The sequence below is a fragment of the Pseudoliparis swirei genome, chromosome 19 (genome assembly GCF_029220125.1).
Source record: "Pseudoliparis swirei isolate HS2019 ecotype Mariana Trench chromosome 19, NWPU_hadal_v1, whole genome shotgun sequence".
NCBI lineage: Eukaryota > Metazoa > Chordata > Actinopteri > Perciformes > Liparidae > Pseudoliparis > Pseudoliparis swirei.
In genome coordinates, this window is record NC_079406.1 from 11,655,020 (window position 1) to 11,669,814 (window position 14,795).

At 41.3% G+C, this 14,795-nt stretch overlaps 1 long non-coding RNA gene across 1 annotated transcript in view; it reads left to right on the plus strand.

Moving 5' to 3' along the window:
• The window catches only part of LOC130209964 (uncharacterized), a 35,061-nt gene extending 21,663 nt beyond the window's left edge, over positions 1–13,398 (plus strand). Inside the window, exon 2 of the long non-coding RNA XR_008834746.1 lies at positions 12,792–13,398. This is a non-coding gene — a long non-coding RNA (uncharacterized LOC130209964). The remainder of the gene's footprint in view (positions 1–12,791) is intronic.
• Positions 13,399–14,795: the final 1,397 nt, after the last annotated feature.

The following is a 14,795-nucleotide window of genomic DNA, read 5'->3' on the forward strand; positions in this document are numbered from 1 at the left end:
AAGTGTGTTGGCTGATACGGATGCCATCTTGGGACAAAAGGAAGAGGAAGGTGTCATCATCCCACCTCTACCCACGTGGTATCACTGGAGAGCCCAGGATGCCCTCTTTTAGAGAGGAGGGATGCAAAGTAGAATGTCCACCATAGAGGACACACATTAATAGGTTGGCTCTGAGGAGGACAAGAGATAATTTTGAGAGTGACCACTTCTCAGATATGCTGGAGAATTGGTTCGGGAAAGATAAATAATAATTTCCAAGTTAGATGTGACATTCTGTGTATAGAGTCGGTCTAGAGGCCGCTGTGTTTTCTAATTCTCTTCAACAGCTACACCTGACGCTCCACCATCGACCTCCATCGTGTGTCGGTTGCCTGCTGTGAGGACCTGCCATGATGAGCTGCCCACAGAGGAGTATCGTGTACCTTAGGAGAGAAGGGAGCAGCAGAGATAATGTTTTGCTTATCTTTTCCATTTATACATTTCCCCCCAATATGTTTGTGCTTCAACACTTTCAGCAAGAAGTTTCCCTTTTTGATATGTTCAGATGTTTAAGCTATGTTCAGCCTATTTTAGCTGTTGGCAGCTATTTTAAACTATGTCCAGCTTTTCAAAAAATATATTTCAGCTAATTTCAGACATATTCAGCTATTTCCAGACATTTTCAGTTATTCATTCCATATTTCAGTAAATTCCAAACATTTTCAGTTATTCATTTCATATTTCAGCTATTTTCAGATATTTTCAGTTATTCAATTCAGTTTATTTGTATAGCCCAATTTCACAAATTACAAATTTGTCTCAGAGTGCTTTACAATCTGTACACATAGACATCCCTGCCCCAAAACCACGCATCGGACCAGGAAAAACTCCCAAATAACCCTTCAGGGGGAAAAAAAGGGAAGAAACCTTCAGGAGAGCAACAGAGGAGGATCCCTCTCCAGGATGGACAGATGCAATAGATGTAATGTGTACAGAAGGACAGATTTAGAGTTAAAATACATTCAATGAATATGACAGAGTGTATGAATAGTTCATAGTAGGCATATTCCACGATGGAGACCTCCACGATTCATCAGGCAGATGGCGGTGGGGAGGAGGAGTGGGCGGAGTCTCAACAGTGGGCGGAGTCTCAACAGGATAGTGGCGTAGTCAGTAGCAGGAATTCCACGACCCAGACCTCGATGATCCATCAGGCAGATAGGATCTATGCCGTCTCATAGGGTCCGATGACCCCATGAGACGTGAAGTCACAAGGACTCCGGGGAGAAAGCAGAGTTATTCATTTCATATTTCAGTTATTTCCAGATATTTTCAGTTATTCATTTCATATTTCAGCTATTTCCAGACATTTTCACTTATTCATTTCATATTTCAGCTATTTCCAGACATTTTCACCTATTCATTTAATATTTCAGCTATTTTCAGACATTTTCAGCTATTTTCAAACCTCTTTCAGCAATTTAGTTTTAATTTTTCAGTTTCAAGCTTTCAGATGTTAAAGCCCCATTGTGTAGTTTTTCCCTTTTAGCGCCCCCTTCAGTTTTTGAGGTATTTAACGTTTACTTCAGTGTCGTAAATACACAGTTACGATAGATGCACCCTCGCATACACTTGTATTGAGTTGGGATCATGTGTTGTCCTGTATTATAATTATAATTATTGTTATTATTTGTACGTGTCACGGGTTATAAAAGGTGACGAGGGGGAGGTGACGCAAGAGTTTTTTGTTTGAGCGCTGACAGGCGCGCTCCAAACATGCTGATGGAAATGTCACTCTTGCCTGTCTTCAAAACTTGAGAGCCCTGCTAATACGAAGACTGCGCAGGAACACTGAACTGGGCCCAGCACTTACCGGACTAGGGGGAAGTAGCGCGGGGATTGAACGCGGCGCCTCGCCACGTTTCCGCCTGGTCGGTCAGCTGTTTGCCGGCTTTTGGGGGGAGGGGGGGGGGTTGTGTGTGCGTGTGCAGTCATTTACTTTTGTTTGGGGGGACTGCAAAGACTTTGGGGACTGTCGGGATCCGGGGATTATACTTCGTTTTGAGTGTGTTTGATTGTTTGTAGTGGATGTGTTCATTTTGGGTGCTTGCAGATGCATTGAATTTGATTTAATATAATAACATTTGGGTTTCCGCGTATCGACTGTGTGTTTTTCTTTTACGACCATTTGAGCAGAGAGAGTTAACACCAGAATTCGCAGATCCGCCCATTCCCTTTTTTTTTGCGTATTGTACCTTTTACCCTTGATTGAGTTGCTAAGGGCGAATTGTTACAACATAACCAAAAGAATGACAACATTTAGTTTAGATGAAATACCGATCGCGTTTTCAGCCTATATACGTTGTTTTCTAAATGTTTGAATGTGGAGTACGTGTGATCGAATACAATATTGTTGACAACACCAAAAAGCTACATAAAAAAGCTACCCTTATACTGTAGCTGCGAGCGTGGAGTGGCACTATATGACATTGCGGAATCACTGCCGGAAAGCAGGTCGAAGTACATCCGCCCCGGAGCGGGCGGATCCAGAATCTTACATAGCGGAGTTATTTTCCCACAGACCCCCGATGGCAATGGCGGAGACGCAAATCGCCATATTAAAAGACATTGTATCGGCACAATTTTTTTCAAGCTGTTATTTTAAGGTACAATTGTTACATAGTGTTGCTTTAAGCATTCCAACGCATTTTCAGCAGGAAATGCATTTTCTAGTTGGAGCATGTTTTCTTTTTCACTTGAATAATGGTAATTAGTTGTTAAAATAACTCTTAATTGATTAATCAACTATTAACTGTAGCACTGATTCTACAGCAATTGTTGTGATGTCCCAATACTAGCATAAAATATACTTAGTATGCAATTCACATCCTTTTAAGCCATTATTCTTCCTCCCCGGGTGAGATAAGTTCTTGTGACAAAGTTTTTAAAAAGCTGCCAAGTGGCATTATGGCATAATAAAGTTTTCTCCCAACACATCCACTCGCTGCTATGACCTTTGATGTTTTTGACCTTCCTCATAACTCTGATAATGGCGTTGATTGAATAGCTCTGGCATTGTGTAGGCAGGTGTATGTCTGTGTGCGTGTCCATGCATTGAGGATTTTGAGTTAAAAAAGTAAGTTACAGAGTTTGGCACCTACTCCATCAGCTCTGTGAATTGTGGAAATTCATCGATCGTTGCAACGTTATTGTGTCTTGCTGGGCCCAGCTGGGGAGGAAGATAATAGAGCTGACATAGCTTGTTTCTCATGAGAGTATGCTTCTGTCTGTATCCAAGCCTCTGCCCTAGGCTGTGCATCTGAACAGCTGTGTGTGTGTGCGTGTGTGTGTGTTGATTGGATGTATGGTAATAAGCAGTGTCTCAGCGGTGAAGATGCTAAAGATAACATTGTTTCAGCTGGTATGTGCGTAAGAGATTTCCTCTGTTCAATGTATATATTTTCTCCCGCTGATAGCAGAATGAGGTATTACAGTCAGTATAAAATATGTGGTTATTACACAAGTAAACATTCACACACACACCACGTCCTACAGTATCATCAGTCTTTCATTGTGCTGTAGTAAAAGAACGTAATAGTGCATCATGTTAACCAGAGACAGCTCCAAGTTTGCATTCCTGTGTGCTCTTCCCATCGTGGTTGTGCTGATGAATTTCTGTGCCGGCTCATTGTCAAATAAGAAAAAATTAGAACATGAGACAGCGAGGGGCACGAAGCAGGCTTTTGACAATAATGGGAATATGAGGTGGGCGTCGAGGGGGAGATTGAATCTTGAAATAATGGACGGGAAATGCAAAATGTCAAATGGACATCTGAACAGAAGGCAAGCAACACTTAATCAGAGCTATAGAAGTATTGCTTGCACTGTGCATTGACTGGTGGTGGATGCACAAGAGGTGACAGGAAAAACTGTAAAGGTGCCCACATTCTGTAAAGTATTCCATGTGCCATCTTGTGCTGTCTGAAAAAGGAGCGAGAGAAAAAGCGGTAGGGCAGTGGTCACCAACCTTTTTGAGCCCAAGATCCCTGACCTCCGCCTTTATGACCGGCAAGATCTACCTATTGAGGCGTTGAGAGAAAACGATGGTCCAGACTGGACTTATGACTTGAGGCTTTTTATTTGGCCTAATTTTAATTGAATGAAATCAAAACACTTTTCTCCAGCTTTCAAATTGATGAGACCAGGAACACAGAATTTAAGTGCAATATAAAAAGTAAGATATTTGTTCACCGCACACAATATGAACAAGAAAAAACACATTTGCAATGAGCAGCTGGATGAACTACCAATATTAATGTTGTATTTATTTACATTACAACACGACACTGACAACATGATCAGTCAGTGTAACTCATGTAAGTTCAGCTCTCATCACAAGGCCATCAAGTCATGTGACTCGAGTCAGTGTGATGGCTGTGAGCTTGTAGTTAGTTCATAAGCACAGACAGCCAGTCTGAGGCAGTCTGTGAGCTGTCTGTCAGTAATCCAGCTCCTGGTCTTTGATTTGGTGATTTTCTCAACTTCACTGACAAGTTTTTCGGGGCAAATGTGGCATTCATGAAAGTTTTCTCATCTGGGACTGGTTCTGAAGTCAGCCCATTGGTGAATACGTTCACATCAGCTCTACAGACATCCTCAGATTTAAATAATTATAATAATAAATATGAGAATAACCATTTGTGACTCCTGCATCTATGCTTTTTCAAATAATAGAATACATATAATTGCAATCACTTTCAAGTAAACCAGTTTGCTCCATCAGACAAGAAAAAAAGCTCAATGTTGAGCTTTTGTTTTGAAGGACAACAGCAGAAAAGCCGAACTCAGTTGCGCAGGCGTAATTTGTTAATGCCGTAACGTAAATATTTACACTAAGGTACAGGCATTTCAACATTTATTTATTGATGATTCATGTGTGTCCTCGTACTTTGAACTTGTGTAATATGTAAAGTTATGAATAAAGGTCTTTCTGCATTTCCCCTGCGCCCCACCTGTACTATACGCTCCCCTCTTTCAGGGAGCACAGCTGAGAACACGGCTGTCAGAGAACCCGTTTTCAGGCGTTCGTTAAAATCAGGCGGAGATCTTTTCTGACGTCGATCTTCAAGTCAGGAAGAAAACGTTTCAGAAGACACTTCAGAAAATGTTCGAGAACGAGGAACATTGTGTTTCTGATTTTATTTTCATTTTATTTTGGAGATCGGCAGGGAACGTCTCCGAGATCGACCGGTTGATCGCGATCGACGGGTTGGCGACCACTGGGGTAGGGGGTTTGACAGAATATCAGAGAAAGACATCAAGGCCTGGCTCTCTCAATCATTTAAGGACAGCTGGCTGATAGAGTTTGTTACATGCAAGAACTGCCTTGTGCTTTCTTTTTCTGACATACACATACAGGTCATACATGCATATAATTTGCATGCTTCTCCATCTTGACTGTAATGCATGCAATGCACCAATGTGTAGAAATGAATCAGAATCAAAGTTGGGGTTGGGGGGTCGGGAGAGGGGTGGTGGCTGCTGGTTCGTTGAATCACAGGGTGTCTACATGAATAAACAAGTGAAATTTAAGACTTTTTAAGACCACGTTTACATAAAATTTAAGACCTAACTTGTGATGGAAATACAAATCAAAAGTGGAAATATACATTAATCTAAACACACTGATGTCTGTTCAAAATGAACAGTATGGTGTAATGCGAAAGGATAACACAACAATGTCATTGCTGTTATAAATTATATTTATTAATACAACATTTTCAGAACATTTAGGTCCCATGAACAAATGCTTATAACATCAAGTAAATATATTTTAAAAAAATACGAGCAACATAGTTCCTTTTGAACAAAAAAAATCTATAAAATAACATAAATAACAATTCCAGCTGCTTTTAAAATGCAAATACAAAATAGAATGTATGTGTGTGTGAGTGAGTGAGTGAGTGAGTGAGTGAGTGAGAGTTCTCATGTCTCTATGTGATGGATGTTTGTGCACAGGTTCATACGTCTACTCCTGAGCTTTTGTGAATATACTAGGAAAACAATCCTTTTCAAACTATATGAAAAAAACAACTTCCAGTTGACATTTGGTCCATTCTCCTGGAAAAAAGAAAGAAAAGGCAGACATTAGCCATACAACAGTCAACACATCTCTTCATGACACCACCACTTAATGTCAGACAGAGACTGGATAAATATGAATGAAAACTATTTTTACAAATTAAGCAACGCGAGCCATCTCTTGAGCCTAGTATATATTATGTAGACATATTGACAGGTAAACACCACTCTACTTACGACCATTCTAAAACTATTTTTAATTAGTCTAATTAATGTGTAGTGCGCCTATGCATAGCTGTTATTAACTTGACACACGAGTAAAGCTTAACTATATGAAACACATACTCATATACAAGAGGATAGTTAATACATATATTTATGGCAGACTTACTTTGAGATGCTGAAGTAGGTCCTGGGCGGTGTCATGGCCCATGAGCTGTGCTCCATAGGATCCTGACTGGACGTGGTCATTTAACCAATAGCGCACATGAAGTCCAGCTGTCTGCTCGCGGTGGTCTGGTTCAGAGTCTCGTGGAACAGAATGAAGAACGCGCCGCCCTGTTGGTCTTCGGTGATGAGCTCTTTGTTACACGGCGCTGGATTTCCTCCGGTGACCTCCAGCGTTGTAGTTGACGTCGTTGCTGGCGGCGGAGCAGGAGTTAGCCCCGCGGGCTGCTGGCGGCCTTCGCTAGTCTCTGTGCTTCTTGCTTTGCACGTGAGATTCCACCGCTGGAAAGTCTCCCGACACATAACGTAGCTTCAGAAGCATTTCACCGACCGTGACCAGAAACACTCGTTATTTTCAAGCCGTTGTTGAACTTGCACCCCCCCCCCCCCATGTTTTCTAAAGTAGCCGATGCTTCACGTTGTAGGGCAGGGCTATTCAACTTCAGTAGCAAGTGGGCCGAATAAGAAAATCACGGGGGGTGTGAGGGCCGCACAGAATATTGATAAAATAATGGCTAAAAATGAAAAACAGTAATGTATATTTCCACAGGTAAACAGTCACACACGAAAATGCGTCGGTATTGTGTGGCAAAAGTGTTGCGAACAAGCATCACTATAAACATGTTTCAAAGTGTAAATATCCGCTCACGGTAACCAGTTGTTTCAGATCCCTTCAACCAAACTGTTCCCATGAAAACCTAAGAAATGTGACTTAATGCATCAATATATGAATTACTTGAGCTGAAACTAATATCTGGTGGTGCAGCGCACAGACTGCATGTCTTTGAATGCAGAGTCCTTTTGCGTGAAGGGGATCGAAACCAGGTCGGGCGATCTTTTTATTTTTATTTTTTCGAAAATGTATTTCTTCATACGTGGCTGTGATGCGCTGCTCACTTATACAATCGTAAACGCCGAAATGGATATGAACGGTGGCTTAAAGATCTCCAGCAATATGTTTGTGAATGTGTGACGAATCTGGTGAGCGAGACAGAGCCCCGCTGCAGATGTGAAGAGAACACAACGCAGGCACGCGTAGGGAAACCAGTAGGTTTGAAAACCAGTAGGGGTGTAACACCGGCAACCAACACGGGTGCGTAACATAAAGATGTAACCATACAGGTTTGGTTGAGGCAACAGTGAAACTCAATGGCTCTGGGTTAGATGTCTCAATGTATAAAAGAGGCGTGTCCGTCAGTTTTATTTTTTTCTTACCAAGTCACGACAAATTTCCCCTTGGGGATTAATAAAGTATATATCTATCTATCTATCTATACTGATTTGCAGGCAGTCTTGCGGGCCGTAGTTAAACTCAAACGGGCCGTATCCGGCCCGCGGGCCGCTAGTTGAATAGGCCTGTTGTAGGGGATGGGACCGAATACGCGGGGCCCCTTTAAGAGAAGGGGCGTGGCCCCGGTGACACCAGAGACACCGCAGAGCTACCGGAGCAAAATACGGACCTGGCGGAACAGATTGCCTCATATTCGCAGTGACATGACACCCAAAAAATTTAAGACCAATCCAATCTGAATTTAAGACTTTTTAAGGCCTTATTTTTTGGAAAAGCAATTTAAGACTTTTTCAGGCCTTATTTTAGGGAAAAGCAATTTAAGACTTTTTAAGGACCCGCGGACACCCTGGAATCAGCAAGGCTTGATCTGGGACAAGCAGGCCTGTTAGTTTCACCTTCTGCCCTGCGTGCATGCCCAGCAGATAATGGGCAACGTTGGCAGGAGCCAGTTAGTTTCCTCTGACTTCGCATCTGCCTGTCTCGCCAAGCGTGGTACTAATTTCTGAAGAGGCAGGCTAATGAGCCTTCAGACTGTTAGGATCTCTGTCTTCCTCTCCTGTTTTTCTCCTCTGTTGTCCCCTTACCTCCTCTCCTCATGTGTGTTGTCGTTGTGCCATGTGCTTTTGTTTTTGTTTTCGTCTCACCCAGCAGTTTCCCTCCTCCGAACTCCGCCCACTGTCACGCCTCCCTCCAGAAGAGCCAGCTGGGGCTCATCTCACCTGATCATCTCCAGCTGGCTTAAATACCCCTGTCCTGCTCTTACTCACTCTCAGGTTGTTGGTTTACCAACCCGAAGCCAGTCCGTACGTCCATCCACTCACCCTGTGAGTTTTTCTTCCCGTCCTCATTCCGTAACCTGTACTTTCTTTTTTACGCTCAGTGTAGAGACACGGTCGTCACCTGAGTGAGGAGCCAACTCTGACTGTTTTTCCTTTTTTTTGAGTGTTCGTTCGAGCTTCCCTCCCGACCTCGGAGCAAGAGCCTTTGGCCCGAGACCCCTGCATTTTTGTTATTCTGTTTTGCCTTGTCCTTGTTTTTTGGAATATAGAGCTCTGGTTGAATTCAAGCTGTTGTCACTCTGCGTTTGGGTTCAATCTCCATACCAACTCAAAACACAGACAGATTTAATTTACTCTGCCACGTCTCTATTTTGCAAGTTGACATGCATGTGTCTGTTGATGCTTTCTGGATTTTGGTGGCTTTATGTAACCCACTGATTGGCTCATTGAGGCAAAGAATATAATTGGCCAATCCAAGACCAGAGTGTTGATAAATATCCGGGTCAAGGAAGGTCACTTCCTGTTTGATTGCCGTACCAGACAGCATGGTGTACGTGACCGACATGCCTTAGTTTTTATATCCCTTGTAGACAGCGGTGAGTGCAGTAAGATTGGAACTTGCATAACTGTTAAGTGAATTTTATGTTGTGGACTATACAATATGCTAGTTTAGCACTAAGCATATTTTGTGGGCTAAAGAAAATAGTATTGGATGATATTGTGTGTTTAGCTGGTTTACATACTGCTCTTTACACCAGTATGGACACTCTGGATAATAACATCTTTACTTTGATTAAGTTTATTTAATAGGTACCTCTGTTTCACTACTGTTAAAGTTCTTAAAGCCTGCTGGCCTCTCTCTCAATTCTTGTGCATGTGCCTGAGTATTTGCAGACAACACCTGCCCTTATATAGTGTTCCTGATAGTGTTATCTATGCTAACAATAAGCAATCATCCATATGCATCCAATTTATGATCAAAAGGAATTATTAATTTAGAAAATCTGGGTAAGAAGATTTGGATGGTTACGAATGCTTGGTGCATCTGCAATTGACTTTTCTTATTTCTCTGAAGAGGAAATATAATTTACGAGATCCTTTCTGCTTAAGGCCCAATGACACATCGTCCCTGGGGCTTTAATGGTTGAATCGGTTAGAAACACTTCTGGGTAAAACAGATTAAGAACTCTGTGAAAGAATTTCTGGTTTCATGATAAAAAGTCAAGGGTGAAATCCTGTGAACATAAACACCTCGAGGGAGATGTTAACTACAACTCCCACATTGCATTTCAGCAACAACAAAAAAGTAATCGCCAAAGCTTAATGCACCACTAACGGCGGGGGAAACCTAAGCATATAACTGCTGTTTGACAACACAATCTGAGACTTAAAAATACATTTTTGGGGCGATTCTGGGTCATTTAAAGAATAATTGAATAATATTGCACAGTTTTGTTTACAAATTCAACAAGTGAACTTTGTGCTACTGATACTTGGGTGGTAGCGGGTAAATCAGTCAGAAATCCTGAGATGAAGTTTCCCTTAGCTCTGCTGTCCTCTGTGCACAGCCAACTCCAAAGGTTTTGTTTTGGTAGATTAGTACTGTGATTAAGAGTAAATATATGCACAACATGAGGGCCCACATGTAGATATAAGGCTTTGAGCTGGCTCATTCAGGGTCAACCAAACTGGTCATTCCTATGATACGACATGATCCGACTGCTCTGATAAACATATCTTATGGCAAAGAATCAGACTGCACCACTAAATTATTTGATGCAAAGAAACCTGCCAGACATTATCCATAACCTTGCTTAAGTGCAAAGACAAGTTTGGGCAGGGGTTTGAGGAATGGAGTGTAATTCAATGCAGTCAGTCTCGGCCTCAGGTGCGCAACATCTCTGATGTGAGCTGTTATCTTTTATAACTGTGTCCAGTCTGCTCGAGTAGTGACATATGTGGGAAAACAAGAGAGGAGTGAAGAGGCACTTTCAGGGCAAAGCCATTCAGGGAACTATACAATTAAAGAATGGGTCTGAATTGCGTGTGTGCGGTATTATGATATCAAAATATGCTAGTGTTTGTATATGCGCTTTGAATCCAAACAGAATGGTGGAGAAATATAGGATTTTGCCATTTCGATTTTGTTTGTTTGTTTCACACCATCTCATCACCATGGATTAATCCTGGAATATAATACTTGCAATTAACTCTCCACTTGTTGTACTGCCGGCCACTCTCACCTGCTTACTTCTTCACGCCATCTCATTGATTACTTTTTAAATTGTTTGGTGGATGTAATTTCATCAACTATGCCTCAGAGGTTATGCTTTACCCTTATTAAAATATAAAGGGAAATATTGTGGACTGGTTTAGCGTCGAGCCAAGGAACAATTTATACATTTGTAGTGGTGATCTTAATATCAATTTCCTACTTAAATGATACCATATATTCATTTGAAGGTGTAGCTTTCAAATATACAGACAATACAAAGATATTTGATTTCATATTAAAGGGATGTAAGGAAAGTGAAAACTTGATTGGGTTCTTACTGTAAATTGCAATGTCCGAACAATGTTCACTGATTTATTGCCTTTATTTTTAATTTATTTTTACATTTATTTAACCAGAAAATGCCTCATTTAGATTCAAAATCTCCTTTACAAGAGTGTCCTGGCTAAGACGGCAGCAGTAGCACATTACACAACGTTTTAGACAATACAACATAAACAGTGACAGACAATATAATTTTTTATTATTTTTTAGATCAGTGTAGATGTGCGGAAAGAACGAAGAGTCTGGTATTTCCTTTTGGCCGTCACATGTGGTCGTTTATTTCTCTCTCCAACACCTTTGTCTACCTTTACCTCCTGGCGCTCTTTAACACCCCCCGTCACCAGGTTTACGCCCCTTTCCTGAAAGGGCCCTCGTGAATTCGCCCTTAGTCCCCTACAACAGCATGAATAAAACCAAAACTAAGACTCAAGTCATCATAATCCAGTTCACACAGGTGCACATACCTCATGTGCACCTGTATGACCAAATATCACCTACATGATTAGCAACCAAATTATCTTAATAAAGAGGTTTTTAAACTGTAATGTGTCCTATCCAGTGGGGTGCAGGAGAGAGAAAGGGAGACAATTACAGGAAGTTGTAGTTTGGCCATCTGACCAGCTTGGTCAGCAGTTTGAAGCAGAGGATGTGACACGGTGGACAATGGTGTCAAATAAGGTACTTATTTGACAGTAGTGCTCAATTGCTGCAATTTGTCGTAATTGTACTACATCTTGGAGTCATAACTCAATCATCTTTGAACACACAGATATGATACAAATATTCCTCCATGGGTATAATGCAAACAGACTTATAATTGCTTTTCTGCATACTTTTAAGATGCCAAATGGTGTGTCAATCGGGAGAGCGTTTGTATTATATTGACTACATTAATAAAATGAATAGAACTATGTAGTTTTCTGATATTTATTATTCAGTCAAGGATAGCCACGTTAATAATGAAACTATAAAAGCAAGATTAACTGACTTAACGAGTCATTATTCACTCGCAGCTGTTCACCCTGTTCATCCTGAGTGCAAATAATGGTGAAATATAAGTGTATATTGGATCTTAGATTTGGTTTACACTCAGTGTGGCTATTATGAGTTCCCAACTAAAGGCATAAACACATTTGATTGAATGAAGATATTCATAAGCATGGCTGCCATACTCCATCGGCTCTATTGTTAGTTGAATGTCACCTCCTTTAATTAGCCCCCAGGTTCGGAATCAGCCATCTATTTTGTGGCAAGACTTGCCTTCTTTCCTGCAGTTCAGGAGGGAGACCAGATGTTATTCACAGAATGATTAATTTATGACACTTGACAGGTTTGTGTGACTACAGATGGAGTGCCCTTTCAGTTTTCATTGTTATATTTTCTTTAAAATATTTTCTTGTGCTATAACTGAACAGAGGCATATAAAAACAACTGTTAGAGCACTGCAAACATTTGGTAGTTAAAGTCTTGTTGAATTAGACAATTTACTAGAGCAATATGCAAATTAGGATTTACTAACATACCATAACTTCATACATGTTATAGAATGTGTGTTATTGTTTAATAATTTACAATATTGTTTGGTAATGTCTGTGGATTATTATTTAATGGATTACTGTATCTGGTAAAATGAATCTTTTTGTGTGACAAGAAACAGATCACTTGCAGCAAGGGATCCCCTTCCCCCGACATGGAGAGACCCCATTCATGGAGCGAATTGGGGCCGGAAAGGAAGTTCACACCTGGCTCGGAGAGAAGGGGGTAGGAGACTGAGGCATCCTGAGGACCCCTGCGATGCCATTCAGAGCAGGGGACAGAACAACGCAGAGGAAGATGGAGAGATGACTTTAAGGGTCAAGAGGCGTGGACACGCTTTCAACACCGACGGACAGACAGCTCAGCCAATGAGTGGATTAGGACTAATGTTTTACCTAGACAGGTTAACCAATGAGAAGTGAATATCTCCCCTGGGGCCGGGACGCCCGGGAGGTATAAAATAGTTGTTGACCAGAGAGACAATGCTTTTTGACCTTTTGGATGACGGCAGAGATGCACTGCATGCAGGTTAGCTGCATGTAGGCCGTTGATCCTGTGAGAAGCCCTCAATTGAGGATTAGATTTAGTGAACTTGACTTCTGTTAGACAGTTAACTGCTTTGGCGGTCTGTGGACGCAGTGATTCATGCTCCCTCAGCTGAGTTATACTCTGTATCGCAACCGTTATTGACCATTGGTAATATTTTCAATTAAACACCTTTTATTATACTTTGGCACTGTCCAGACATTCTTTCTTGGTTCTGCACTCGAAGATTCTTGAAAACATAACAGTCTCATAACTGCACACAGGCCCATTGATAACATCTTACATCAAGTTGACCGAACAATGGGCGATGCAAAGTAATTTGTTTATACTAACAGTATAATTGGTCGTTGACCAGTCATACTGGGTGACCATTGATCCTCCTATTAATCACACCGATTGTCCTTGGAGGCAGCAGGCTATCATTGTGCGTAAAAAGGGCCCAGCAATCTTGTAAAAATAGGTTTTCTTTAATCCTCTCTTTGTCTGCTCTATACAAAAGTAGGTAAGGATGTAATTATATACTGTTGTATCTCTCATCATCATCATCATATCACTGTACTTTGTTACCCTGTGCAGTTTTTGTCCACTATTAACATTGTGGAGCCGTGCTTTTCTAAGTGGTTTTGCATTGTGTCTGTATTGTAGCGTAGGATCCCCTTTACTCACTATTTTAGTACAACTACTTCAGCAATAAGGGGTTCAGCTGGCTAGCTAGTTCCTCCACTACAAAAAGTACATAGGAAACAAAGCAAAACACAAAAACCACAACTCGGAATACAGTTCATACAGTTTCTTGCAATGTTTATATATTTCTCCGAGTCAAAAGATACCAGGCCTTGTCAACACCAGCTTTTGAATGCTCCCGTTACTTTCGGTCATTAACGATTTAAAGCTTCACAAATGGTTGACAGAAGCTGATGGCTAACTAAAACGTTTCTCTTTCCGGCTTCATCCACTCTAGCCCCTTGGGCCACCATGCTGGTTTTCCAAATTGTTTGTTTGTTCCACTCCTTTACTGCTCAAATTGCGCAAATTTATAACTGTTGGCTCCACCCACTTTTCCTGTGGGGGGAGGGAAAAGGACTGTCCTCTGCTATAGTTTTGCGCAGTGGTGTAGTGGGCGTTGGACGCGGGGGTACGCCGTACCCCCACTTATTTGGAGCATGATTTTTTATTTTATTTTTTTAAATAGTCTAATAAATATAAAAATCATTGCCAGTGTTATCAGTTGCAAGTGTGTATGTGTTGTCATAATGACAACATAATACATTTCACAGTAATTATAATAAAAAATCAAAACTATTTCTATTATGATTCGTCATCACGCTCGTGATGCAAAAAGCAGACGGCGCTGCGCCAGAGTCCTGCAAAAACAGCGATTCCGGGTGGTATTTTTTCAACAAAAACGTTATACACTTTGTACAGCAGATCACCCCTAAACCAGAGAGAGCTGGCTGAGTGTGCTGCTGATTTGCATAAACAAATAGGAAAAATAGGCCGTGTGTTGAGCACGAGATGGGTGGCCAGCTCCTATCGCACAGTATCCGCTGTTTGGAATAACTTCGAGTCACTATGTGCA